The sequence below is a fragment of the Sus scrofa genome, chromosome 4 (genome assembly GCF_054392235.1).
Source record: "Sus scrofa isolate SSC_HxYL_T2T_F1_AM1 chromosome 4, Sscrofa_HxYL_maternal_Yorkshire_Landrace_v2.0, whole genome shotgun sequence".
Lineage (NCBI taxonomy): Eukaryota > Metazoa > Chordata > Mammalia > Artiodactyla > Suidae > Sus > Sus scrofa.
Window position 1 is genome coordinate 42,837,717 of NC_139386.1, and position 25,284 is coordinate 42,863,000.

The following is a 25,284-nucleotide window of genomic DNA, read 5'->3' on the forward strand; positions in this document are numbered from 1 at the left end:
AACCCTCATCCTCATGGTTCCTAGTCAGGTTCATTAACTGCTGAGCCATGAAGGGAACTCCTAGTCAGAACTTTTAAAATAGCTATCACATACTCAGTATTTTGTACTATTACTTCCTTAACTACTTCCACTTCTTTGAGGAAGGGGTTACTCTATCCATCACAGAGAGAACAAAACTGAGACTCAGGACATGAAGTACTAGCTGGTGGGCAGAGCTGGGAATCAGAGGGTTCCCTAGAGCTAGGTACTGGCATTTATCTCAGGGGTGAGCCAGCAACTGGCTCCAGGGAGGCATCCGGCAGAACACCTGGTCCAGGCTGTCCTTATTTAACACCTATTCTTAATAACTTGGAAGCAAGCAAGCTCTGTGGGTGCTGCAAAGACTGGAGGCGGAAACCAGAGCAGACGTCCAAAGGAGCTGGTGCAGGCACGAGGGAAGAACTGAGATCGTGTGGGGAAGTACAAACCAAACTAGCCACAGGGAGCTGATCCACAGCAAAGGCAGAGCGGTCAGGAGAGAAAGGACAGCTGACAGATTGAAAAGGGACGGATGGACTCTGTAACGTGATGAGGCAGCCTCGAGACCAAGGCTATTCTGGGCTGCACTCACTAGAGCTGTGAAGTAGAGGCAGGGCCTGCTCCCTGCTTCATGTTTCCAGAGGTGAGTCCCTGTCACAGGTACAGTGCATGTGTGTGGTACACGCGTGCATGCGTCACACAGACATACACACTCTTCGATATTGATTCCATGACACATGCACATGCACACACACTTAGTTACTGAGCCCATCTCTCTCTCTCACAGACACACACTCACACACACACACACACACACACACACTCTTTGATATTGATCCCATGACACATATGCACATGCACACACAATTCTATACTGAGCCCATATCTCTCTCTCTCTCTCACACACACACACACATACACACATTAATGCTAACCCCCATAAAACACATACAAACACACAAAACTTTGATATTGACTCCCCCTCACACACACACAAACACTTTGATACTGACCCCATTGCTCTCTCTCCCTTACACACACACACACACACACACACACACACACACTTTAATGCTGACCCAATAAAATACACGCAGTTTGATACTGACCCCCAAACACACATGCATATATTTTGGTACTTACCCCTTGACAAATATGCACCTACATATATACACACACACTTTGATTCTGACCCCATGACACACACACACTTTGATGCTAACTCCATCACACACACACACACTTTGACAGTGACCTCCATGAAACACACACGTTTTGACATTGACTCTCATGACACTCACAATATACATACACACACACACATTTTGATATGGACTACCACCACACCCCATGAATCTTTTTAACTTTCTTCCTTTCTAGGTTTTACCGGTGCATTTCCTACTGTCTTTAAAAGCAGTTGTGGGGCTATTGCACTTGTAGAATGTGCATGTAGTTGGGAGTGGATGGGGAGGCAGCAAGTAAGTAACTGAATGAAGTAGCACTCAGCCACCCTGATGAGTTAGTCCTAAGTTCCAGAAGACCTGTCTTTAGTTGGAAGCTCTGATCCTTCATCCAGAGGCAATGCAGCCTAGCGGTAAAAAGCAGGAGCCTCCTAAATAGACATTTCTCCAAAGACATACAGGTGGCCAGCAGGCACATGAAAAAATGCTCAATATCACTAATTATTGGAGGAATGCATATAAAAACTATAGTGAGGTACCACCTCACACCAGTCAGAATGGCCAACATTAATAAGTCCACAAATTACAAATGCTGGAGAGGGTGTGGAGAAAAGGGAACACTCCTACACTGTTGCTGGGAATTTAAACTGGTACAACCATTATGGAAAACAATACAGAAGTTCCTCAGAAAATTAAATATAGAATTAGATGTATCAGGATAAAACTTTCATTCAAAAAGATACATGCACCCCTATGTTCATTGAACACTATTCACAATAGCCAAAACATGGAAACAACCCAAATGTCCATTGACAGCTGAATAGATTAAGATGACGTGGTACAGGGAGTTCCTGTCATGGCTCAGTGGAAACAAATTTGACTAGCATCCATGAGGACGTGGGTTTGATCCCTGACCTTGCTCAGTGGGTTGGGGACCCAGTTTTGCTGTGAGCTGTGGTGTGGGTCACAGACATGGCTCAGATCCCATGTTGCTGAGGCTGTAGTGTAGGCCAGCAGCTACAGTTCTGATTCGATCCCTAACATGGGAACTTCCATATGCCTCAGGTGTGGCCCTTAAAAAAAAAAAAAGGATGATGTGGTACATAATTTATTCAATGGAATTCTACCTGGCCATACAAAAGGACAAAATAATGCTATTTGCAGCAACACAGATGGAACTAGAGATTCTCATACTAGGTGAATAAGAAAAAGACAAATACCGTACAATATCACTTATACGCGGTATCTAAAATATGACACAAATGATCCTATCTACAAAACAGAAACAGATCATGGACATGGAGAGCAGGCTTGTGTTTGCCAGGGGGAGAGGGAAGAGAAGCGTATATGGACGGGGAGTTTGGGGTCGGTAGATGCAAACTATTACACTGAGAGCGGATAAGTAATGGGGTCCTACTGTACGGCACAGGGAACTGTGTACAGTCTCTTGGGTTAGAACATGACGGAAGATAGTATTAGGAAAAGAATATATATATATGTCTGCCTGGGTCCTTTTGCTGTACAACAGAAATTGAAGGAACATTATAAATCAACGATGCTTTAATAAAAAATTAGAAAAAGGAGTTCCCATAGTGGCGCAGTGGTTAACGAATCCGACTAGGAACCATGAGGTTGTGGGTTTGATCCCTGCCCTTGCTCAGTGGGTTAAGGACCCGGCGTTGCCGTGAGCTGTGGTGTAGGTTGCAGACGTGGCTCGGATCCCAAGTTGCTGTGGCTCCGGTGTAGGCTGGAAGCTACAGCTCTGATTAGACCCCTAGCCTGGAAATCTCCATATGCCGCGGGAGCGGCCCAAGAAAAGGCAAAAAGACAAAAAAAAAAAAAAAAAAAATTAGAAAAGAAAAAAGATAAAGACAGGAGCCTCCAGCTTTTCTGACCCCCACAAACATGCTCTACCACATCTGAGTCTATTTCCTCAACTGCAACGTAGGTACAGTACTCACAACTCCTCGAGGCTAAGTAAGTGCAGGACTGCTCCTGTATAGACTTGGTCCTTGGTAAGTGGATCCCAGCATCCCCTGAAAATCGGGCCAGGGGTTGAAAGTAGCATGTTCACAATTTGTCTGTAAGCTTCTTGTACAGATGCCTTTGGATTTTTTTTTTTTTTTTTTTTTTTGTCTTTTTTGCTATTTCTTTGGGCCGCTCCCGCGGCATATGGAGGTTCCCAGGCTAGGGGTCGAATCGGAGCTGTAGCCACTGGCCTACGCCAGAGCCACAGCAATGCAGGATCGGAGCCACGTCTGCAAACTACACCACAGCTCACGGCAACGCCGGATCGTTAACCCACTGAGCAAGGGCAGGGACCGAACCCGCAACCTCATGGTTCCTAGTCGGATTCGTTAACCACTGCGCCACGACGGGAACTCCGCCTTTGGATTTTGATAAGTCAGCCTTTGCAAAGATGAACAGATTGAAACCCATAGTGGGAAAAACCGGTTTGTGGGCTTTCTTCTAGAGCTGGAGTAAAGTGATCCCAGTTCTTGGCAAGCTGGTTAAATGGGCTCAGGGATATACTGGGCTTTAGAGCCAGGCATACCTCTGTGCATCTCTGAGTCTGGCACCGTGGAGAGGGTCCTCACACGTGGGCACCTTGGGAGGCAAAGCTTTGCTGTGTTCTGCCAATCCCAAACCCTGTGACCTCCTGGGCCTCCTGAGGCCTAAGGGACATACTCACATGTGACAAAGCATACGAATCAACTCATCAAGACTGTGGGTCTGCCTGTGACCAGGCGAGGGGAAGAGAGGTGAGAGTCTCTGAGAGTTTCATGTTTCTCCCTCTTATTTGAGGGACTTATGCAATGCCTGCCAGAAGCAAAAAGATGGTTCTGGACACTCTCAGCAGGCTGTTTCCCGGGAAGAGGGAAGGAACACCTGTGGCATCCCAGCTGGAAGGGCCCTCTGGGGTCGTGCAGGCCACCTCTCAAAAGTTCAAGAGCCAGCAATGCTTGTCTGCAGTCCCTCATTAAGGTAGGTGACAGGCAAACCCACCACCATCCTCAGACCTGTCAGCCAGGGCTTTCCACTCCCAAGTCCTGGGGGAATAGGGTGATTCTTGGAATGTAAGAGAGACAAGCCATCAGGAGAATCTTTCTTTTTCAAACCCAAGCGAGGAAAATCAGAGAGAGAGAAAATTCATTATGCCATTATTTTCCATCTGCAGAACTGACTAAGCAAAATTATGGACAGGCAAAGACTGATCTTTCTCCTGATCTAGAGCCTGAATTTGTTCCTGTAGTTTTTGATTTATTCAATTAATAAAATGCTTACATGCCATTTTTCCTTTATAATTAGCAGATAGATTTCTCCAAGAAATGTCCCAATGCCTGCACTTTTGAACTGATTATGACTCTCTGTGGGTGATTTTTGTGCATTTTGGAATGTGAATCATTTGACAGCCCTTTTAAAAGTGTTTACTGGAGTTCCCGCTGTGGCGCAATGGGATCTGTGGCATCTCTGCAGCACCAGAACATGGGTTTGATCCCTGGCCCAGCACAGTAGGTTAAAGGATCTGTATTGCTGCAGGTGTGGCATAGGTCACAACTACCACTAGGATCTGATGCCTGGCCAGGGGAACTCCATGTGCAGCAGGGCAGCCGAAAAGAGAAAACAGTTGTTTATTGCTAAGGATTATAATGTTATCTCTCAGTAGAGAAGGAGGGTATGGTCTCTCCTTCCCTTACCCTTTTCATCTTTCTAGCAGGGCTGCTTGAGAAGCTGACCTGGCAAATCCTTCTTTGAGAACATTTCTTCACTTAGTTTTATATGAAAGAGAGGCTGAAACATTTTGCCAGCTTCCAAGAAGACCAGTGGGGAAGACAGAGTTACTGCCACTCAGAAGCTGGTTAAGGGGTGTCCAGGCGCCTTTCACATCAAGTAAGCAAGCCACGGTTCTCTCTGGCATAGCACGTGCTCTATGAGCTGTGCAATCTCAGTAAGCCACATAAACTCTCTGGATATCACCTTCCTTATTTCACCAATGGGAATATTCATAGCTTTGTATGGTTGTGGTGGGGGTGAAATGGCATGACGTGTGACAAAGGGCTTTGGAGAGGCAACAAACCATACAGATGCAAGGGATAAATTTTTTTTTCTCTTTAGGGCCGCACCCTCAGCATATGGCAGTTCCCAGGCTAGGGGTCGAATCGGAGCTACAGCTGCCAGCCTATGCCACAGCCACAGCAATGCAGGATCCCAGCCGTAGCTGAGACCTACACCACAGCTAACAGCAATGCCGGATCCTTAACCCACTGAACAAGGCCAGGAATGGAACCTGCATCCTCATGGATCCTAGTCGGGTTCGTAAACCACTGAGCTACAAAGGGAACTCCGAAAGGGGTAATTTTTATTCTCTTACATCTGTCTGTCCTCAACTGGGATCGGTCTGGAGAATTTTATTTCCCCAGATGAAAACTTCTTTGCTTCCAAGTTAAAATGGTTACATTTCATCAAGGACTGTGGGATAAAGGCATGGGTCTTCCACTCTCACTGACAATGGAACTGTATCTCTTGGAGACAAGACTGGATGTTATATGTGTACCACTGGTACTAAAAACTTTTCTAGACATTAGGTCCTTGGACTTAAAAATTACTGCCTTAAAAATGCTTTTCCTCTGCACTTTTGCAGAGCTGTTCTGCACCCACAGAGAGCTGGCCAGCATGGAGCTCAGACACAGGAGTTCCATGGAATTTCAGACACAAGATTTGCTTGTTGTCAGAGAATATTTCATGAAAGTTGCAGGGACTTGAGGGGATGGAGCCGAGAGGACTTCACGATACTGACCAGTTTATTCAGAGAATCACAAACACTAAATTTGGAAAGTTAACTGGGCCAAACTCTTCATTTTAAGATGAGAAACTATGGCTTAAAATAGGTTATCGTCTATGCAGTTACTTTGGGAAAACATAGTTTTTTTTTCTGATTTCCAGGCCAATGTTCTTTCCATTACATCATTAATAATATAAATGGCATCAACAATGACCACAACAGGTACTGTTTATTGCGTAGTGAGTATGTGTTAGACATTGTGCCAAGCTATTGACATCCATTCGCCCACTTAACTCCTGCAGCAAACCAGTGAGACAGATACCGTTCCCATTTTGCAGATGAGGAAAATGAAGCTCAGAAACATTCATTATTTTCCCAAAGTCAGAGTACTGATACTTATATCCATCTACAGTATCGAGAGCCAGTAGGGATGTATGTGTCAGGGGTTGGTGCTATGGTTTACATACAGCAGTGTCTACATTTTCTTACATTTAGAGATGAAAATGACTCCTTACCCCCCACATATCAGGGGCCCTCTGAATTGAAAAGTCATGCAAAACTTACCCTGAAGCGCAGCCTGATTTCATATTGATGAGAACTAACTGGAAATGAGGGTGTGGAGTTTCCCCATTCTTCCGCATGGCAGGCTTTTAGAATACAGACATGAGATGAGTCAGAAGAGAAATGTGCAGGCTCCAGGCCACAATGGAAATACTCATTTCCCCAATTGCTCAGCAGCAAAACATTGAGGCCAACTCTTTTGTGTACGAGGGATGTTAAAAAGCATTTTTCAGTCTTAGCATTGCTTTTAAAATCATTAAACCAACTTCTGTTGCACCTGCTGTGGTTTCATGCTAAGATCCTACACTCAGGCTTTTTCTCCTCTTGCTTTATGGGAAGTATGGTGGAAAATCACCAGGCCAGCAAGCCTCAGTTGCCACTATAAATTTTCCTACTCCTTAAACTTGCCTTCATATTTTTCCAATTTTTGTTAAAAAGCATGATTCCCCTATAACATCTTGCCTCACTCTGGCACAAGTGATAGATCTTGAATTTTAAAGCCCTGAACATGCATCTAATTATAACTCAAAAGATCAAATGTCCTAAAAGCACCAGAATGAGTTCTTGAAATTTCTCCAGGACAAAATAAAAGCATAATAAGAGAGAAAGGCAATGTCTGAAAGTAGCCAAGGCTCTTCAAGCACAAATAGAAACCGGATGAAATTTGATAAGAATAAAAAAGAAAAAAAAACTCTTACGGAAAACAGTCCCATAGTTGATTATTGGCTGTGACTGGAACACAGTGTAAACCATCAGTGGGGAAGAAGTTCACAATGTTCATTTAACAGAACATTTAGGGAGGAGAATGAGCTGGAGTAACTGGGGTCTATATTGTCATGCTTACTATCTTTGTTCCTTCCATCCTTTTGTCTATATGTTCATATATCTATGCTCAGCTTTTCAGCAGTTAGAGACTCAAGGCTTTACTACATGCTAGGCCCTCAGGAGCCAAAACCTAAGCTGTCATGCTCTATGCCCTTGAGAAGCCCTGTCAATTGGCAGAAATAGATACTACATGAATCACTACAACATCATGTAAAACCTGCTACCTGGAGGCAGGTACAACATGGACTGGGGCTCTGGTTGTACCTTCGGGGAATCAAGGATGGATTAACTGAGGAGGTGACACTTGGATGCTAACCAGAGGTCAACCAGCCAGGGAGAGAAAGGGAGAAGAGTTCCTCCAGACAATAGGAACATTGGATGCAAGAGGCATAAATGCCTGAAGGACCATGATCAGCTTTTTTTTTTTAATTTTTAGTTATTTTATTTTTTATTTTTATTTTTTTGGCTTTTTAGGCCACACCTGGAGCATATGGAAGTTCCCAGGCAGGCTGAGGTCGAATCAGAGCTGTAGCTGCAGCCGACACCACAGCCACAGCAGCTTCTCGGGATCCAAGCCACATCTGCAACCTACACCATGGCTCATAGCAATGCCAGATCCTTAACCCACTGAGCCAGGGATCAAACCCACATCCTCATGGATATGACTGGATTTGTTTCCACTGCACCACGATGGGAGCTCCCACCATGATCAGTTTAAATGGTGGTACTGGTACTGGGGAAAGAGAGGAAGGAAGATCTGAACCAGAAGACTACAGCTACAATTTGAAGAACTTTTTATTCTAGAGTAGGAGTTGGGAGCTATAGGTAACCAGGAGCTAGAGAATTTCAAGAAAGGTCCTGGCCTGCTCAGAAACCTGTTAGAAAGATAAATGGGCTAGAAATACTAAGTAACTGGAAGGAAGGAGAGAAGCCTGTAAGCCAAGACCAACCAGGATCATAGGGTTACAGAGCTACACCAGTGTGCAGACGGTGTGCTCCAGAGAAACAGAACCAGTAGGGTGTGTGTGTGTGAGTGAGTGTGTGTGTGTGTGTGTGTGTGTGTGTGTGTGTGTAAAGAGACTTATTGTAAGGAATGGGCTAACATGATTATGTTGAGTCTCAAGGCCTGAGGACTAAAAGAGTTTTAAGTTCCTGTCCAAGTCCCAGCGTGAAGACAAGAGAGGACCAAGGTCCCAAATCCAAGGTGGTCAGACAGAGACAGAATCCTTTCTTCCCTAGACTTTTCTTCTCTTCAGTAGTTTGGATGAGGCCCACCCATGATAGGGAGGATGATTTGCTTTACTCAATCTACCAATTCAAATGCTAATCTCATCCCAAACCCCTTCTCAGACACACTGGGAAATAACACTTAACCCACCAGCTGGGTGCTCCATGGCCCAGTCAAATTGACACAGACAATTAACCATCTCACCCAGGCACCCATACCCAAGGGTGCCCATCCACAACCTGGCCCCCTGTCAGCTTCCAGGGCAATCTTCCCCCAGAAGCCAGTTTGGGTTGGCCACTGTCCTGCATGAAGTCCTCTACAGGCTCCCCTGACTTCAGGGTATAAGGTGAGCTCCCAGGCGGGGGGAGGCCCATGCTGGTGAAGGTCCTGACTTTCTAGTCCCCATAGGTCAATTTGTCCTCACGCTACATCCTAGCCGCACTCTCTGGAGTTCTCCAGGTTGGGTTGGGTGCACTTTCCTCCTGTCCATGGGTATCACCCGTCTACACCTTTAGCCTTGCCTTCCTTTCTCTTCCTCCTCCCTTGGCTGCCTCTTAATTAATCTCTAAGACTCACTTGTAGGTCATTCTTCTCTTCCAGAAAGCCTTCCCTGACTCTGCCTCCCTCCTCCATCTAAGAACCATGCCCTTATGTTTCAAAGCATCTTTCTGCACACCCCTTATTTGGCTTTTGTCCCACTGTAATGTGATAGTGACAGAAATGCCTCACCCTTTTTGAGTATCTGCCCTTTGCCAAGCTCCACGCTAAATGGAATTTTGAATACATTACCTCATATCGTTCTCCCAACAACCTTTGGTGCTCAGTACTGCGATGAACACCATTAAGTTGATGAGAAAATGAAGTAATTTGCCCAAGGCTGCGACTAGTGAATAGGAGAGACAATTCAAAGTCAGGGAGTTGGACTCCTAAACCTGGGCTCTTAACCACTGCACAAACAACTTGCATTTCTTTGCTCTAGACCATGCACACTTTAATGATAGGAATGCTCCTTATTTTTGTGTTCATAGCATCTAGTACAATGCTTGACATATAGGGGAAAAAAAAGTTTGTTGAAAAAATGCAAATGCATGAATGAGAGGTGAAGATAAGGAGCAAAAAGGAGATGAGAAATTATACAGAGAGATTGCTGAGTATTCCTCTGTAAATTTTAGCCAAGGGGAGCGAGAGAAAGAGAACCAGTAGGGTACTAGCCAGAGGGATACATAAAACTAAGGAAAGTTGAGTTCCCATTATGACACAGTGGAAGCGAATCTGACTAGAATCCATGAGGATGCTGAGTGTTTTTTCTTTTTAATTAATTATTTTTTTATTACTCAATGAATTTATTACATTTATAGTTGTACAGTGAGGATTCGGATTTGATCACTGGCCTTGCTCAGTGGATTAAGGATCCGGCATTGCCGTGAGCTGTGGTGTAGGTAGGTTGCAGACACGGGCTCGGATTTGGCATTGCTCTGGCTGTGGTGTAAGCTGGAAGCCGCAGCTCCGACTTGACCCCTAGCCTGGGAACCTCCAAATGCCACAGGAGCAGCCCTAAAAAACAAAACGAAAACGAAAAACAAAAAAAACCCCAAAACACTAAGCAAAGTGGGTGTGTGAGTATTGGCATGTAGATGGAAGGGACTTAATCACACTTCTAGGCTGAAGAAAAGGAGCCAATGACAGTGGAAAGACTGATGACACAGAAGTGGAAGGGATCCTGGGATGGAGCTTGAGGGGATGAGATTAAGCGAGAACTTGGATGATGTGAGGCAGCCGTTGGGGATCATGCCCACATTTTAAGTTCATATTTTTACCTTATCCTATCTCCTGAAGATGTATCTCCTTGAGCCTTCTATTTAGAAAATGTTTTTAAAGTATTTGTTCTGATGGCTTAAATGAATACAATCAAATCACATTAGTCTAATTAGCTGGTTTCACCCACATTTGCAGCTGCTCTAAAGGTCAAGTCTGAACCATGCTATGTAGCAGGACTAAGCAAAGTGCAGAACATGGGAAATGAGGCGGGCCAAGGGCCCAGATTGTCCAAAGCCCTCATTGTGCAAAGAAAGAAACCGAGGTCCAGAGAGGATAGGTAAGTGACTTGGGACTGCACAGCTGAGGGCCAGCAGAGTGGCATCTGGACCCTGGATCTTCAGACTCATTAGCAGGAGCTCATGAACGTCACCTTTAGCGTTACCTGGCATCAGGAGCTGCACACCATTGTGGTGGGTCAGGTAGACAAGAAACAATCCTTAGCTTCACAAAAGACCTTGAAAGGCTATTGTGAGGATTTTTTTTTTTTTTGGCGGGGGCGGGGGGTGGGGGCGGTATCACATGTGCGGCATATGGAGGTTCCCAGGCTAGGGGGTCTAATCAGAGCCGTAGTTGCCGGCTACAGCAACAGCCACAACAATGCAGGATCCGAGCAGCATCTGTGACCTACACCAAAGCTCTCGGCAGTGCTGGATCCTTTAACCCACTGAGTGAGGCCAGGGATTGAACCCTCATCCTTATAGATCCTAGTCAGATTCTTAATCTGCTGAGCTACAATGGGAACTCCTATGATGAGGATTTAGAGATGGTGTGTGTGAAGCTCCTCACATGTTATCCCACACATTATAAGTGCTCGAAAGGTGGCTGTTTGGGAGTTCCCGCCATGGCTCAGCAATAACAAACTCGACTATTGTCCATGAGGATGCCGGTTGGATCCCTGGCCTTGCTCAGTGGGTTAAGGGTCCAGCGTTGCCGGGAGCTGTGGTGTAGGCCAGAAGCTGTAGCTCCAATTCGACCCCTAGCTTAGGAACTTCCATATGCCATGGATGCGGCCCTAAAAAGCAAAAAAAAAAAAAAGATACAGTGATGCTGAAGATGCCCTAGGAACACAGACATGACCACCATTCACACCTCTGATTCAAGGGCCGTGTCATTATCAGCATTATTATTTCATTGGGTTTTTTTGTCTTTTCTAGCATTATTATTTTAAAACACACGTTTGTATAAATAAATAAATAAATAAATTTGAAACAAAACAAAACAAAAAAACCACACATTTGTTCATGGTCCTCGTGAATTTTGACCTTTTGATGACTTTTCCTTAGGGAGGTATCGGTGATGGCAGGACCTGGCTCTGGGCCTTTCCAGATGTATCTCCTGCCATCCTCGCCACCTCCCGAATGTTCTAGCCAGGTGAAACTATTTGTGGGTCTCTTTCTGTACTTTGTGTCTTTGCTGAGTCCCTCTGGAATGTCACTTATCCTTCCAGATTCAGGAGAAATGGCACTACTTCATGAAACTTTTTGGATTTTTTCCTTGCAGAATTAATTGCTCCTAACAGTCCTGGTAATACCTTTACACCTCTATTATAGTATTTATTATATTGCACAGTTTAATTTTTACCCATTCGCTTCTGGAGCTAGACTATCGGTGTCCCCCAAAGCAAGAACCTTCTCTTCTCTGACTACCTCCACACACCTAGTTATGGAGAACCTCTCAGAGCAAGTACTAAATAAACACAAAGGGATCCATGTGATTCTTTGGGAACTGAAACTATGTTAGGATGAGCCATCCACAAAATTACTTCTTAGACAATCATCATTCATTTTTTGAATAAATAATTTAAGAAATAATGTATATAGATTTATATTCCACAGCAGGAACACAATTCATATGGATTTCTAGGAGTTCCCGTCGTGGCTCAGTAGTTAACGAATCTGATGAGGAACCATGTGGCCTTGCTCAGTGGGTTAAAGATCTGGCGTTGCTGTGAGCTGTGGTGTAGGTTGCAGATGCGGCTCGTATTGTGCGTTGCTGTGGCTCTGGCGTAGGCTGGCGGCTACAGCTCTGATTCGACCCCCAGCCTGGGAACCTCCATATACTGCGGGAGCGGCCCAAGAAATGGCAAAAAAAAAAAAAAAAAAAAAAAAAAAAAGACATATGGATTTCTAAAACATATTAATTAGCAATAGTTTTGGGTGTAAAAAAAACAGAACAAAACAAAAAATCTCCAAGTAACAGAGGTTTAAAGAAGTTAGAAGTTTGGAGTTCCTATCGCGGCTCAGTGGTTAACGAATACCAACTAGTATCCATGAGGAAGTGGGTTCAATCCCTGGCCTCACTCAGTGGGTTAAGTATCTGGCATTGCTCTGAGCTGTGGTGTAGGTTATAGACGTGGCTCAGATCCCAGCGTTACTGTGGCTGTAGCATAAGCCAGCAGCTATAGCTCTGATTCGACCCCCAGCCTGGGAACTTCCATATGCCACAGGTGTGGCCCTAAAAAGACAAAAAAAAAAAAAAAAAAAGACAAAAAGAAAAGAAGAGGAGAAGAGGATAGAAGTTTATTTTCTATTCATGTAGAAGGGTCCAGAAGCAGGATCCAGGGTGGATGTGGCCAAACCATGATCCTGAAGGACTCAGGCTCTTTTTATTTCTCTTTTTTGCCATCTGAATGGCCATCACACCTATTTTTCAGCCAGCTTGAAGGAGGAAGAATCAGGGCAGCATCTACATGCTCCCCCCTGACCTCACCCAACCTCTGACACTTTCTGGAAGTTGCAGACACCTCTATTTGTTTTTCGTTGGTCAGACATAGGCACATGACCACACCTCACTGTAACAGCCACTAGAAAAAGTAGTCTTTATTCTGGGGTGTCTAGAATATTATGACTATGAAGTACCAGAAGAGTAAGTATTCCATTAATAAGGAAGAATGGGAGAAATGAATCTAAGGCAGATAATTAGCAGTCTTTTCTACACCCAATATATGTGTCTATATATCCTGGACATTATTTATTTAGGCAAATATAACCAATCATAGTATATACTCAGTACCATTCATACAGCTCGTCCACCAAAATAATACATTTCATATGAAAAAAATGTACTCTGTATTTGGTCCTCCAGAATGAACTTGGTAGATAGTAAATGATGATAATTAAGAAAAACCACCTGAGAGGGTGGGGAGTGGGCAAAATGAAGAAGGGATCAAAAGGCACAAATTCCAGTTGTGCAGTGAATAAGTCCTGGGCATGTAATCTACAGCATGGCAACTAGAGTTAATAATATTATATTATTGTGTGTAATATTATATTGCATCTTTGAAAGTAGCTAGGAGGGCGTGAATCTTGAACGTTCTCATTATGAGAAAAAGAAATTTGTAGCTAGGTATGATGATGGATGTTAATTAGAGTTATTGCGCTGTTAAAAAAAATGTCACCTGTCGTGCCATTTCTACAAGGATCAAGCCATTGGCCACTGCGGTCACCCCCAGATAGCATTTCCTGAAGGGAAGTCAGGATGGAGAAAAACAGGAAACATTTTGTGCTTTGGGTATGTTGCCCCTATTTATTTAAGATGCCTATCTAAGGAAAAATTTCCAGTGACCCCCAGGTTCTTGCATCTTCCTGTACAGAGAAAACCACTAACAGACATCTCATTAACCTGAGATGTCTGTTCAGAGTGATTTGCCATCATCTTTTGACGTTTGACTACATGCTTTTCCCAGCAAAAGGAAGTTCATATATATCCGCCATCCTCCCTCGCCTCTTCACAACTGTCCTGCAGACCTGCCTGAGAGGCTGTCTCCCAGGCTATAGTCCTCAGGAGGGCCCCCAAATAAAACTTAACTCACAGCTTTTACATTGTACAAGGATTTTTGTTTGTTTGTTTTGGTCATGCCTGAAGCATATGGAAGTTCCTGGGTCAGGGATCTAACCCGAGTCACAGCAGTGACCAGAGCCGTTGCAGTGACAATGCCTGATTCTCTCCATCAACAGTGGTGGTCGTTTTCAAGATAGAACATTGTAATATTACTGTTATATTAGATCAACTATATCTCAATAGTAGAAAAGAGTTAAACAAACAAACAAACAAAAAAGGACACAGCATTTTCCTGATTAACCTGAAATATGTCCTCCATAAAGATCAGCTTTGTTATTCAGAAGGTAGATCTTAGGAGTTCCCGTCGTGGCTCAACGAATCCGACTAGGAACGATGAGATTTCGGGTATGATCCCTGGCCTTGCTCAGTGGGTCAAGGATCTGGCATTACTGTGAGCTATGGTGTAGGTCGCAGATTCGGCTTGGATCCTGTGTTGCAGTGGCTGTGGTGTAGGCTGGTGGCTATAGCTCCGATTAGACCCCTAGCCTGGGAACTTCCATATGCCTCGGATGTGGCCCTAAAAAAGACCAAAAAAAAAAAAAAAAAAAAAAAAAAAGAAGGTAGATCTTGACACATATGTTCCACTGAAATGAAACACTTAGAGCTACATTATCAATGATTTTGTTGCTGTTTTTAGTGGCATTAGATCAGTGTTTTAGGTCAAAACAGTGAGGCCAAAATAAGCCAGCAATCTCAGGCTGGGTGGGAATTATAAATCCCCTCCCCCAGCACCTGTTTCTCTGGTAGGGAAGAATAATACCTTACTTGCAAAGATTTTATGACTATGAAATGAAAAAAAAATACGTATGTGCAAGGGTTTTCGATTTTCTTTTTTTCCCCCTTTCTTTAATGTTAATCCCAAATTCCTAATTGATCCCTCACCCTTCAATTATCAAAATACACTACTGTTGTAAGACTTTAAGGCAGTGAGCACATATGAAACCACTGATGTGAAAGATAAAGTAAAACACAATGGCAGTTGTGTTGGAGCTAACAGAGGGCTTTATAAATAGAAGGGCCATGCATGCACTGTTTGAATCTCAGGGTTGGAGAACCTGCAGGAGCAGTCATAACCTCCACAAGCAGGGCCCCCAGGCAGAGTTGCTAGGTGTTCTCCAGACTCTCCTCCTCCCAGAGATCACCTGCATCATCTCCCACCCTGAAGGGAAGAGGAGAGAAGGGAGAGCCAGCTGGGGCTAGGCTATCGGCTTATGGCCGAGGGACCCTGAGCCTAGCCAAGACGGGTGTAGATTTTGGAAGCCAAGGCTGGGTCTGCAAAATTCCTACCCTGCCTAATGTGTCAGGTTGTGATATCCCGGAGAAAGCCTCAAATCAGGAAGAGTGTGTACAAGTGAAGGGGTCCCATGCCAAGAACTGGGAATGGAAGAGAGACAAAAATCAAAGCAAAAGGAGCTGGAGAACAAGAGCCTGGGAAGATAAATGGGAGAGGCCAGTTCTGGGGAATCTCCTCAAACCGGCTTAGGGCCTACAGAGGACATAGCAGAGACCTGGCTTACAAAACCACGTAGCCAGGGAATTCCCTTAGCGGCTCAGTGGTTAACGAACCTGACTAGGATCCACAAGGATGTGGGTTCAATCTCTGGCCGTGCACAGTGGGTTAAGGATCGGGCGTTGCCGTGAACTGTGGTGTAGGTCGCAGACATGGCTCGGATCCCGCGGTTCTGTGGCTGTGGTGTAGACCAGCGGCTGAAGCTCCGATTGGATCCCTAGCCTGGGAACACCCATATGCCAATGGTGTGGCCTTAAAAAAGCCAAAAAAAAAAAAAAAAAAAAAAAAGAAAAAAGAAAGAAAACCAAAAACCCACCAGGCCAATGTGAAAAAACTCAAAGGAAAATCTGACCTTGGACTTCCCATCATGGCTCAGTGGAAACAAATCCGACTAGGAAACATGAGGTTGCGGGTTCGATCCCTGGCCTCGCTTAGTGGGTTCAGGATCTGGTGTTGCTGTGAGCTGTGGTGTAGGTCACAGACGTGGCTAGGATCCTGTGTTGCTGTGGCTCTGGCATAGGCCAGTGGCTACAGCTCCGATTAGACCCCTAGTTTGGGAACCTCCATATGCTATGGGTGCGGCCTTAAAAGGACAAAAAGCCAAAACAAAACAAAACAAACAAAAAAGCTGACCTACATTGAGCTCCCCCTCCCTTTCCCATAATTCTATTACTGAAAGCAGGACTTGTTACTGTAGTAGAACAACCACTTTTTTATCGAGGGTGGTGGTTTTCAGTCTATGTATAAATTTACATCGTGCACAAATGCATCCCAGAGGCAGGGGGAGAAAGAGGACCTGAAATCCAGCCTCCACGTGGCTCCAACAGCCATGCCCAGGTATGGGGCTGCAGCTGCCCACAGGGAAGAAGAGGCTCATTCTTAGCTCAAAGGCACTGAATTGTGTCCCCCACATCTTGTAGTTCATGTGTTGAAGCCTTAGCTATCAATGCGATGGTGGTTGGAGATGGGCCTTTGGAGGTTAATTAGGTTTAGCTGAGGTCATGAGAGTGGAGCCCTCACGATGGCATCAGTGCCCCTCTGAGAAGAGACACCAGAGAGCTTGCTTCTTGCCTCTCTACCCTCGCTCTCCAAGGAAAGGTCATTCGAGGACATGGCGAGAAGGCAGCTGTCTACAACACAAGGACAGAGCTCTCGCCAGACACCAATCCTGCTGGCACCCTGGTCTCAGATTTCCAGCCTCCAGAACTGTGACAAATCCATTTCTGTTTAAACTACCCAGTCTGTGGTATTATTTTATGGCAGCTAAACTTGACTAAGACGGGCACCTGCAGGCTGTTCCCATCACAAAGCCACAGTACGGGATGATGGGAGAACTGGCCCCACCCTTGCATGCTGCAGGTGTCCCCAAACTAGGATTCGATTTCATTTATAAAGCATTTAACTAAGTTTTAAAATTATATTTCCCCAATGCACTCAAGTGTATTATATATTTTTATTTTTATGAAGGTTTAATTGATTCGAAGACCATCAAACCAGATTATTCTGTCCAGGGACAGAGACCTCATAATAAAGTTTCTTGCCATCTCTAAGCTCATATCGGAACTCTTTATTAATGTGTCATATATATATATATATATTTTTGTTGTTGTTGTTGTCTTTTTAGGATCGCCCCCACGGCATATGGAGGTTCCCAGGCTAAGGGTCCAATTGGAGCTGTAGCCACCGGCCTACGCCAGAGCCACAGCAACTCTGGATCTGAGCCACCTCTGCGACCTACACCACAGCTCACAGCAATGACAGATCCTTAACCCACTAAGCAAGGCCAGGGATCAAACCTGCGTCCTCATGGATGCTAGTCAGGTTCATTAACCACTGAGCCTCCACAGAAACTCCCTTAAGGTGTCATGTGTTTTGACAGTTATAGCTCCGCACTGGACTTCTAATAAGTTCAGACCTGCATGTAATTGAGCAAATGACAGGGGAGTGGTCTGCTGGAACTAGAAAAAGAACACCATGAGGCTAAGATGGGTCACCATGTCTCAGTACCTTGGGGATGAGAATGGAGGCAGTCTAGCACATACTGATCTGACCCATCTTTTTTCTTAGGCTAAAAGGATTCTTATCATGAAGGTGAGGACCTCAGACTATATGGCCAACTCCATTTGACATTTAATTCATGCAATAATCTCTCCTTGCTCTGAACCTATACTCAGTGTATTAGGGCTGCCATAATAAAGCAGCACAAACTGAGTGGTCTAAACAACAGAAACGCACCGTCCACACTTCTGGAGAGACTAGAAATTGTGACATCAAGGTGGCTACAGGGGGAACCTTCCAGAACACAAGGTGGCTACAGGGGGAACCTTCCAGAACGCAGAGGATCACCAGCTGCCAGAACTGCTCACAGAAACGCATTCCTTCCCACTCCCCCACATCAGCCTCAGCCTGCTCACTGGCTGTAGAAAACGGCAAAGGAAACCACTTACTGTGATATTTTGGAGAACACTCACCAAGGGATCTTCTAGAGACAATTTGGTTTCCGTGAAGCTTCTTCTCGATAGAGAGAATATGGGAAACAGACGTCAGAACTCTTCTCACTGCCAATGAGTAACTTGTGCTGAGGAGTCTGCCAACCCACGGAACCTGTGCACGAAAGTAGAGGAGAAAGGGAACATTTTCATCATTGAATAAACGTTCAACCAGAGTGTGATGTACATACATCACAGGAATCTGCTAAGAAATCGCAAAAGGGAAGGACAGCTCACCCTTTTATACAATGAAGCAGATGCAACTCATTATTTACATGTTTTCAAGATAAACTAGTCTTCAAGCAACGGGACTAGGTAGCACCATTTGCCACACATAGTAATTACTACCTGGTAACTGCAGCGATCGTCTATGTTAGCTTTTGGCTTTATTCAAAGGAGAAATAAACGTCTTATATCCTTTTCCCCCCAGTTTTATTGAGGTATAATATACATATAATATTGTGTTAGTTTAAGGCATATGGAGTAATGATACATATATATATTGTAAGGTAATTACCAAAATGTTTAATTAACATTCATCAACACACGTAGTTACAAATTTTTCCCGTGATGAGAACTTTTAAGATCTACTTTTTCGGGGAGTTCCCACTGTGGCTCTGCGATGATGAATCTGCCTGGTATCCATGAGGATGTGGGTTCCATCCCTGGCCTTACTCAGTGGGTTCAGGATCCAGCATTGCCATGAGCTGTGGTGTAGGTCACAGACATGGCATTGCTGTGGCTGTGGCGTACGTCAGCAGCTGCAGCTCTGATTCGACCCCTAGCCTGGGAATGTCCATATGCTGTGGGTGTGGCCCTAAAAAGCCAAAAACAAAAATCTACTCTTAGCAACTTTCAAATACACAACACAGTATTGTTAACTATAGTCGCCATTTTGTGCGGTACATCCCCACGACCTATTTATCTTATAAAACTTCTCATATCCTTGTGACAGGAGGTGGATTTGCAAGTTGAGCCAGGTGGCCCACCAAAATTAGGCTCCTAGCCTCCCACAGAAACTGGCTGCATGATCCTCCTTGATGAGTACATTTCAGAGCTGACTCCCAGGTTCCTGAGAAAAGTATTCTTGGGTCTTAAAGCTGGCAAGAGGCTTAGCTTTTAGAGAGGTTTATACTCATCTCAGAGGGGCAGAGAAAGAATTTATAATAAGTTTTCTAAAGTAAACTGAAAGGAAAGGGGGAAGGGGTGTGGGTCTCCCTTTTTGTACCAAGGAATTTTTTTTTCTTTTTTGATTTCTATTTACCCTTGTACTTGGTGTTCAGATTTATACACCAATCCTTTCTGAGTTTTGTTAATATAATTCAGAACAGCTAGGCCCAGTTCACCATGAAAGCACAAGACTAACTGAGTTGCTGGATATAAAAATATAAGAGGAAGGTATTAAATGATGACGATTCTACCCTGTGAGATCCTGAGTGGCCATTTGGATTTTCTACATGATCCTTCTGTCTAATAGCTTTCTGACTCCAATAGTTGTTAGACATTTTATACATTCAGGGTTTTTGTTTTTGTTTTGGCTTTTTAGGGCCGAACCCATGGCATATGGAGGTTCCCAGGCTAGGGGTCAAATTGGAGCTGTAGCTGCTGGCCTACACCACAGCCACAGCAACGCGGGATCTGACCTAGGTGTGCGATCTACATCCCAGCTCACGGCAATGCCAGATCCTTAACCCACTGAGCGAGGCCAGGAATGGAACCTGCACCCTCATGGATGCTGGTCAGATTGCTAGGCCACAAGGGGAACTCCTAGATATTCACTTTTTTTTTACATAGTAAATCCAAAACCTATCCCAAAATTTGTTTTGTTCATAGGACTCAGTTTCTCTCTCTCCGTCTATCTACCTCTCCCTCCTTCCTCTCTCTCCCTCTTTCTCTCAATCTCTCTCTATACTAAGAAAATTTGCAAAGTCCAGTGGGAGACCAGAGCTTAATTGTGTGGAAAACTTTAAGAAGCAAAGTAAACCACGTGCTTCTGAATTATCCATCCAAAGGATGACAGAACTGGGTGACATATACACAACCTGCCATCAGCCATTGGTGGTGAGGGCTACTCCCAGGTGTTAAATTTGGGGCACTTCCGGTTTACAGGGTTGTGGGAGGGAAGATGCCGAGAGGTTCTGTAAAAAGTCCGTAAGTGCAAAAATGTAGATGTCTGCAGTTGGAAGTCTGACGGATAACATAGAAATGATAGCATTTGAAGGATGTCAACAATCACAGACAACTACATGGTATACTATGGTGTAAAACAGATCAACCTCTTATGTTAATGTAGCTTATTGTATTATTGTATTATGGAGCTTATTGGAGAGAGATTGAAAATAAACAAAAATACAGTAAATAAATAGGCTATATACTGTGTTAGGATGTAGAATAGGATAAGATATAGGAGTATAAGATAACAGAATGGAAGTGCTGTGTTGGAGGATGGCAGAATGGAAGGCTGGGTTGCAGTATTAAATAGGGTGGTCAGTGTAGGCATCCTTGAAAGGGTGACATTTGAGCTGAGTCTTAAAGAAAAGGAGGAAATTATGCATGCAGATACCTGGGGACCACATTCCTGTCCAGGAAAGAGCCACTGCAAAGGCCTTAAGGCAGGAGTGTACCTGAATGGTCAAGGAACAGCACAGCCAATGTGCCTGGAGAGGAGTGAGCAAGGGAGATGGTAGGTGAGGCAAGAGGAGAAAAGGGGCCACATCCTTGGGGTCTTGGGGGCTGCTGCTTTTACCCTGGGTTAAATGGGAACCCCCTACAGAATTTTCAGGAGAAGAGTGACATATCCACAGCAGACCAGTGGGCAGTAAGGATGGAGCCCATTTAGGAGGGTATTACAATGCTCCACCTAGAGAAGGTAGTGACTTTGCCCGGTTGGAATTGAAAGAGATGGTGGAAAGTGACCAGATTTTTTGGTCTCTTGGGTGCATTTTGAAGGCAGCATCAGCAGAGTTTGAAGATCTGGATGGAGGGTGGGGAATAAAGGCAAGTCAAAGATGATGTAGAATTTGGGATTGTATGAACAGAGTCACTACTAAGCAAGACCCTAAAGAAGGTGGCCTTTATACATTAAACGTTCTTGATACATTAAGAAAATTTGCTCTTTGCCTCTCCTCTAGTTTTTTATTTATCTTTTGACTTCACTTTTGCTATTTTTAAGTTTTCATTTCTTGTAATAAAATTTAAATCTTTTCGGAGTTCCCATCGTGGTGCAGTGGTTAACGATCGGACGAGGAACCATGAGGTTGTGGGTTAGATCCCTGGCCTCTCTCAGTGGGTTAAGGATCCGGCGTTGCCGTGAGCTGTGGTGTAGGTCACATACTCGGCTCGGATCCCAAGTTGCTGTGGCTCTGGTATAGGCCGGTGGCTACAGCTCTGATTAGACCCCTAGCCTGGGAACCTCCATATGCCACAGGAGCAGCCTAGAAATGGCAAAAAGACAAAAAAAAAAAAAAAAAAAATTAAATCTTTTCTTTTTTTTTCTCTGAGTTTTGTGTCTTGCCTTAAACCCAGCACTTACAAAATAACTCTTGCATATTTTATATAGAATTAATGTAGTCTTATTTTATAAGGTTTAGATCATTGATTCATCTGGAATTTATTTGTGTAAGGATCCAATGTTGATGGGTTTTATTTTCAGATAATTACCTTATTGTTTCAAGGATTTCATTAACGTTTTCCCCATTGATTTGAAATGCCCTCTTACTATATTTCAAATTTTCTTTGTCTTTGGGTTTGCTTCTGGTCTCTATTCTGTCCTGTGGATTAGTCCTTTCAAACTGCTTTAATTAGGATAGTTTTATAATATGTTTTAGGAACTGAGAGAGTTCATTCTTCCCTTCTAACTCCTCATTCTTAACATTTTACTATTTTATCATACGTATTTTAGAATCCACTTGCTGTTCCACCAACAAAAATGTATTGATGATTTTAGTGGAATAAGGTAAACTGGATAGGTGAATTTAAGGAGTAATGATATCTTTATTTTTTTTTCCTACCCAGGCCTTTGTTATGCTTTTTCATTTATTCAAGTATATTTTATGTTTCACAGCAATATTTTGAACTTTTATGTTGAACTCGTCCATTTCTCAAGTCTATCATTAGTTGTAACTTTTTGTTAAAATTAGATATTACATTCCACTATATTTCCAGCTTATTCGTATTTAGAAAAACTACCGATTTGTATACAGAAAAACTATTGATATTTACCGTGTTGACCTGGGTCCTGCTCCTCTTACTGAATATTGTCACCATTTAATAGTTTCCCAGTTAATTCTCTTGGATTTTCCAGAAACTACAATCATAATGCTTGCAAATAAAAATACTTGTCATTCTCTCCACAATTTTTACATTTTTATCTAAGCTTTCCTCCTAATTGCGATAGCTAGTGCCTTCAGAACAATGATAAACAAAAGGATAGCAGACGTTTTGCCTTAGCTCTGTCTTAAAGACTCTCTCATGTTTCACCATATTAAACACAATGCTGTTTTTAGATTTGATTATTTGAAATTAATGATTATTTAAAATGTTTAGGCATTAATAAGTTACCCTTTTAAACCGGGCATTTGAATTTACTCTCTTATCAAAAAGTCTGAGAATGTTTATTTTCTTACATCTTTACCAGCCTATAACAAAATATAAAATATCTTTGCCAATCTGATAAGCAAGGAGTTCCTGCTGTGGTCCAATGGAATTGGCTGTGTCTTTGGAGCCCCGGGACGCAGGTTCAATCCCTGGCCCGGCACAGTGGGTTAAGGTTCCGGTGTTGCTGTAGATTCAGCTTAGTTTGCAACCATGGCTCAGATCTGATCCCTGATCCATATGCCATGGGGTGGCCAAAATAGACAAAAAATCTGGTAAATGAATAGTGGTTATTTTCATTTGTTTTCCATAACTGTGCTAAGATTCTAAGAACATATTTATTGGATAAACCTTTCACTTCCTTTATGTCAACTCCCTGTATGAGCCTTCAACTACATTTCTATTGGATTGTTCTTTTTTTTTTTTTTTTTTTTTTTTTTTTTTTTTTTTTTTTGTCTTTTTGCCTTTTTGCCTTTTCTGGGGCCACTCCTGAAGCATATGGAGGTTCCCAGGCCAGGGGTCTAATCGGAGCTGTAGCTGCTGGCCTATGCGGGATTCGAGCCGCATCTGCAATCTACACCACAGTTCATGGCAATGCTGGATCCTTAATCCACTGAGCAAGGTCAGGGATTGAACCTGCAATCTCATGGTTCCTAGTCCGATTTGTTAACTACCGAGCCACGATGGGAACTCCCTGGATTGTTCATTTTTTATCTGATTTTAGAAATTTTAAAATTATATCATGGAATTGCTTTTTGTCATATATTGTGCAAACGCTATTTTACCTGTTTGTTATTGCTTCCACTTCTGTTGTGTTTTTCCTATACAGAAAATTTAATATTTATGCAAATTGGTCAAGCTTTCCTCCATAGTTTTTTTTCTTTTAAAAACTATGAAAATAGTCAATATCTGAAATTCTCTGATTTAAAGTCCTTTCTCCCAGCCCAGCCCTGGCCTACATAGAAGTATTAGTCTGGCCTTATACTCAATAAGTGATGCCATAATCTGAGACTCCACTTGCACTTTCTTTGAATCAATGAAACTCAAATGTACTTTTTTCGCCTTGATTTAACTGCTTTAAAGAAATCTAGTATTACAATGGGACATTATTCAGCCATTAAAAAGAACGAAATGCCATTTGCAGCAACGTGGATGGACATAGAAATTATCATACTAAGTGAAGTAAATCAGACAGGGAAAGAAAAATATCATATAAGATCACCTATATGTGGAATCTAATAAAAATGGTACAAAAGAACTTACAAAACCAAAACAGACTCAAAGATTTTGAAACCAAATGTCTGGTTACCAAAGGGGAAATGTGGTGGGGGGAGGGACAAATTAGGGGGTTGGGATTAACATATACGCACTGCTATATTTGAAATGGATAGGTAACAAGGACCGACTGTATAGCACAGGGTAACCTACTCAATACTGTGTAATAACCCATATGGGAAAAGAAACTGAAAAGGGTCGGACATATGCGAATGTATAGCTGATTTGCTTTGCTCTACACCAGAAACTAACACGTCTTTGTAAGTTAACTATATGCCAATAAAATTTATTCTTAAAATATTAGTATTAGCTTACTGAAGGTGTAACGGCATACAAAGGAAAGATCCTGGGTCATGCCTGAAGTGATTAAGAAAACATTCAGGCACTACTTGAAAATACAAAGGCATAAGCAATAATAAAACTTGGCAAGTCACCTACTGAATTGCCATTTATTGCCCTGCAATTTACTTGAAACCAGTGGAACAAGCTCTTCCTAACACTTCATTCCTCTCCTTTGCACAATAGCTAGATTCTTGGTGTTTTTCAACCTAACTTCATAAAAACCATCTTTGGACTTCCCCTGTGGTTCACAACATAAAAACCATCTTTTATTCCCCTTCACAGTCCATTTCTAATTCTACTTGTTTTTTCAGCTTTCTCTAGTGCTCACTGTCTTTGCTGGGCTTCTGGTACACCAAGGCCTTTTATTTTCAGTCCTGTATGTTAGAATGTGGGGGTGAGGGAAGGATGAAATGAGTTGCCTTGAGAAGCTTTGAATTTCCCAGATTGAAAGTGTTTCAGAAGAGCTGAGGACCCATCAGGAAATAATGGGGCAGGAATTCTAATGTTGAGTGGAGTTTGGATTACATGACCTGAAATATTCCTCTCAAAACAAAGACATTGTTTCCAAAGAAGACACACAGAAGGCCAGCAGGCACATGTGAAATGTGCTCAACATGGCTCATCTTCAGATAAGTGCAAATCAAAACACAATAAGCTATCACCTCACATCTGTTAGAGTGGCTATCACCAAAAAGACCACAACAGGAGTTCCCGTTGTGGCTCAGTGGGTGAAAAGCCCAACATAGTCTCCTTGAGGACATGGGTTTGATCCCTGGCCTCGCTCAGTGGATTAGGGATCCAGCATTGCCATGAGCTGTGGT

General features: G+C 43.3%; 2 long non-coding RNA genes across 5 annotated transcripts in view; one reads left to right on the top strand and one right to left on the bottom strand.

The window, feature by feature from the left end:
- Positions 1 to 7,025, bottom strand: part of LOC110260256 (uncharacterized) — a 29,579-nt gene extending 22,554 nt beyond the window's left edge. The window contains exon 1 of one of the 3 annotated variants that reach the window (XR_014843650.1): positions 6,547 to 7,025. This is a non-coding gene — a long non-coding RNA (uncharacterized LOC110260256). The remainder of the gene's footprint in view (positions 1 to 6,546) is intronic. The other 2 variants (XR_014843651.1, XR_014843649.1) reach the window with 2 other exon arrangements.
- LOC106510024 (uncharacterized) lies at positions 178 to 21,589 on the top strand. Of its 2 annotated transcripts, none has more exons than XR_002343215.2 (4): positions 178 to 661; positions 4,005 to 4,184; positions 4,918 to 5,090; positions 17,832 to 21,589. It is a non-coding gene; the product is annotated as an uncharacterized LOC106510024 (long non-coding RNA). The 2 variants fall into 2 exon arrangements; XR_014843652.1 differs by having other exon boundaries at positions 4,027 to 4,184.
- Positions 21,590 to 25,284: the final 3,695 nt, after the last annotated feature.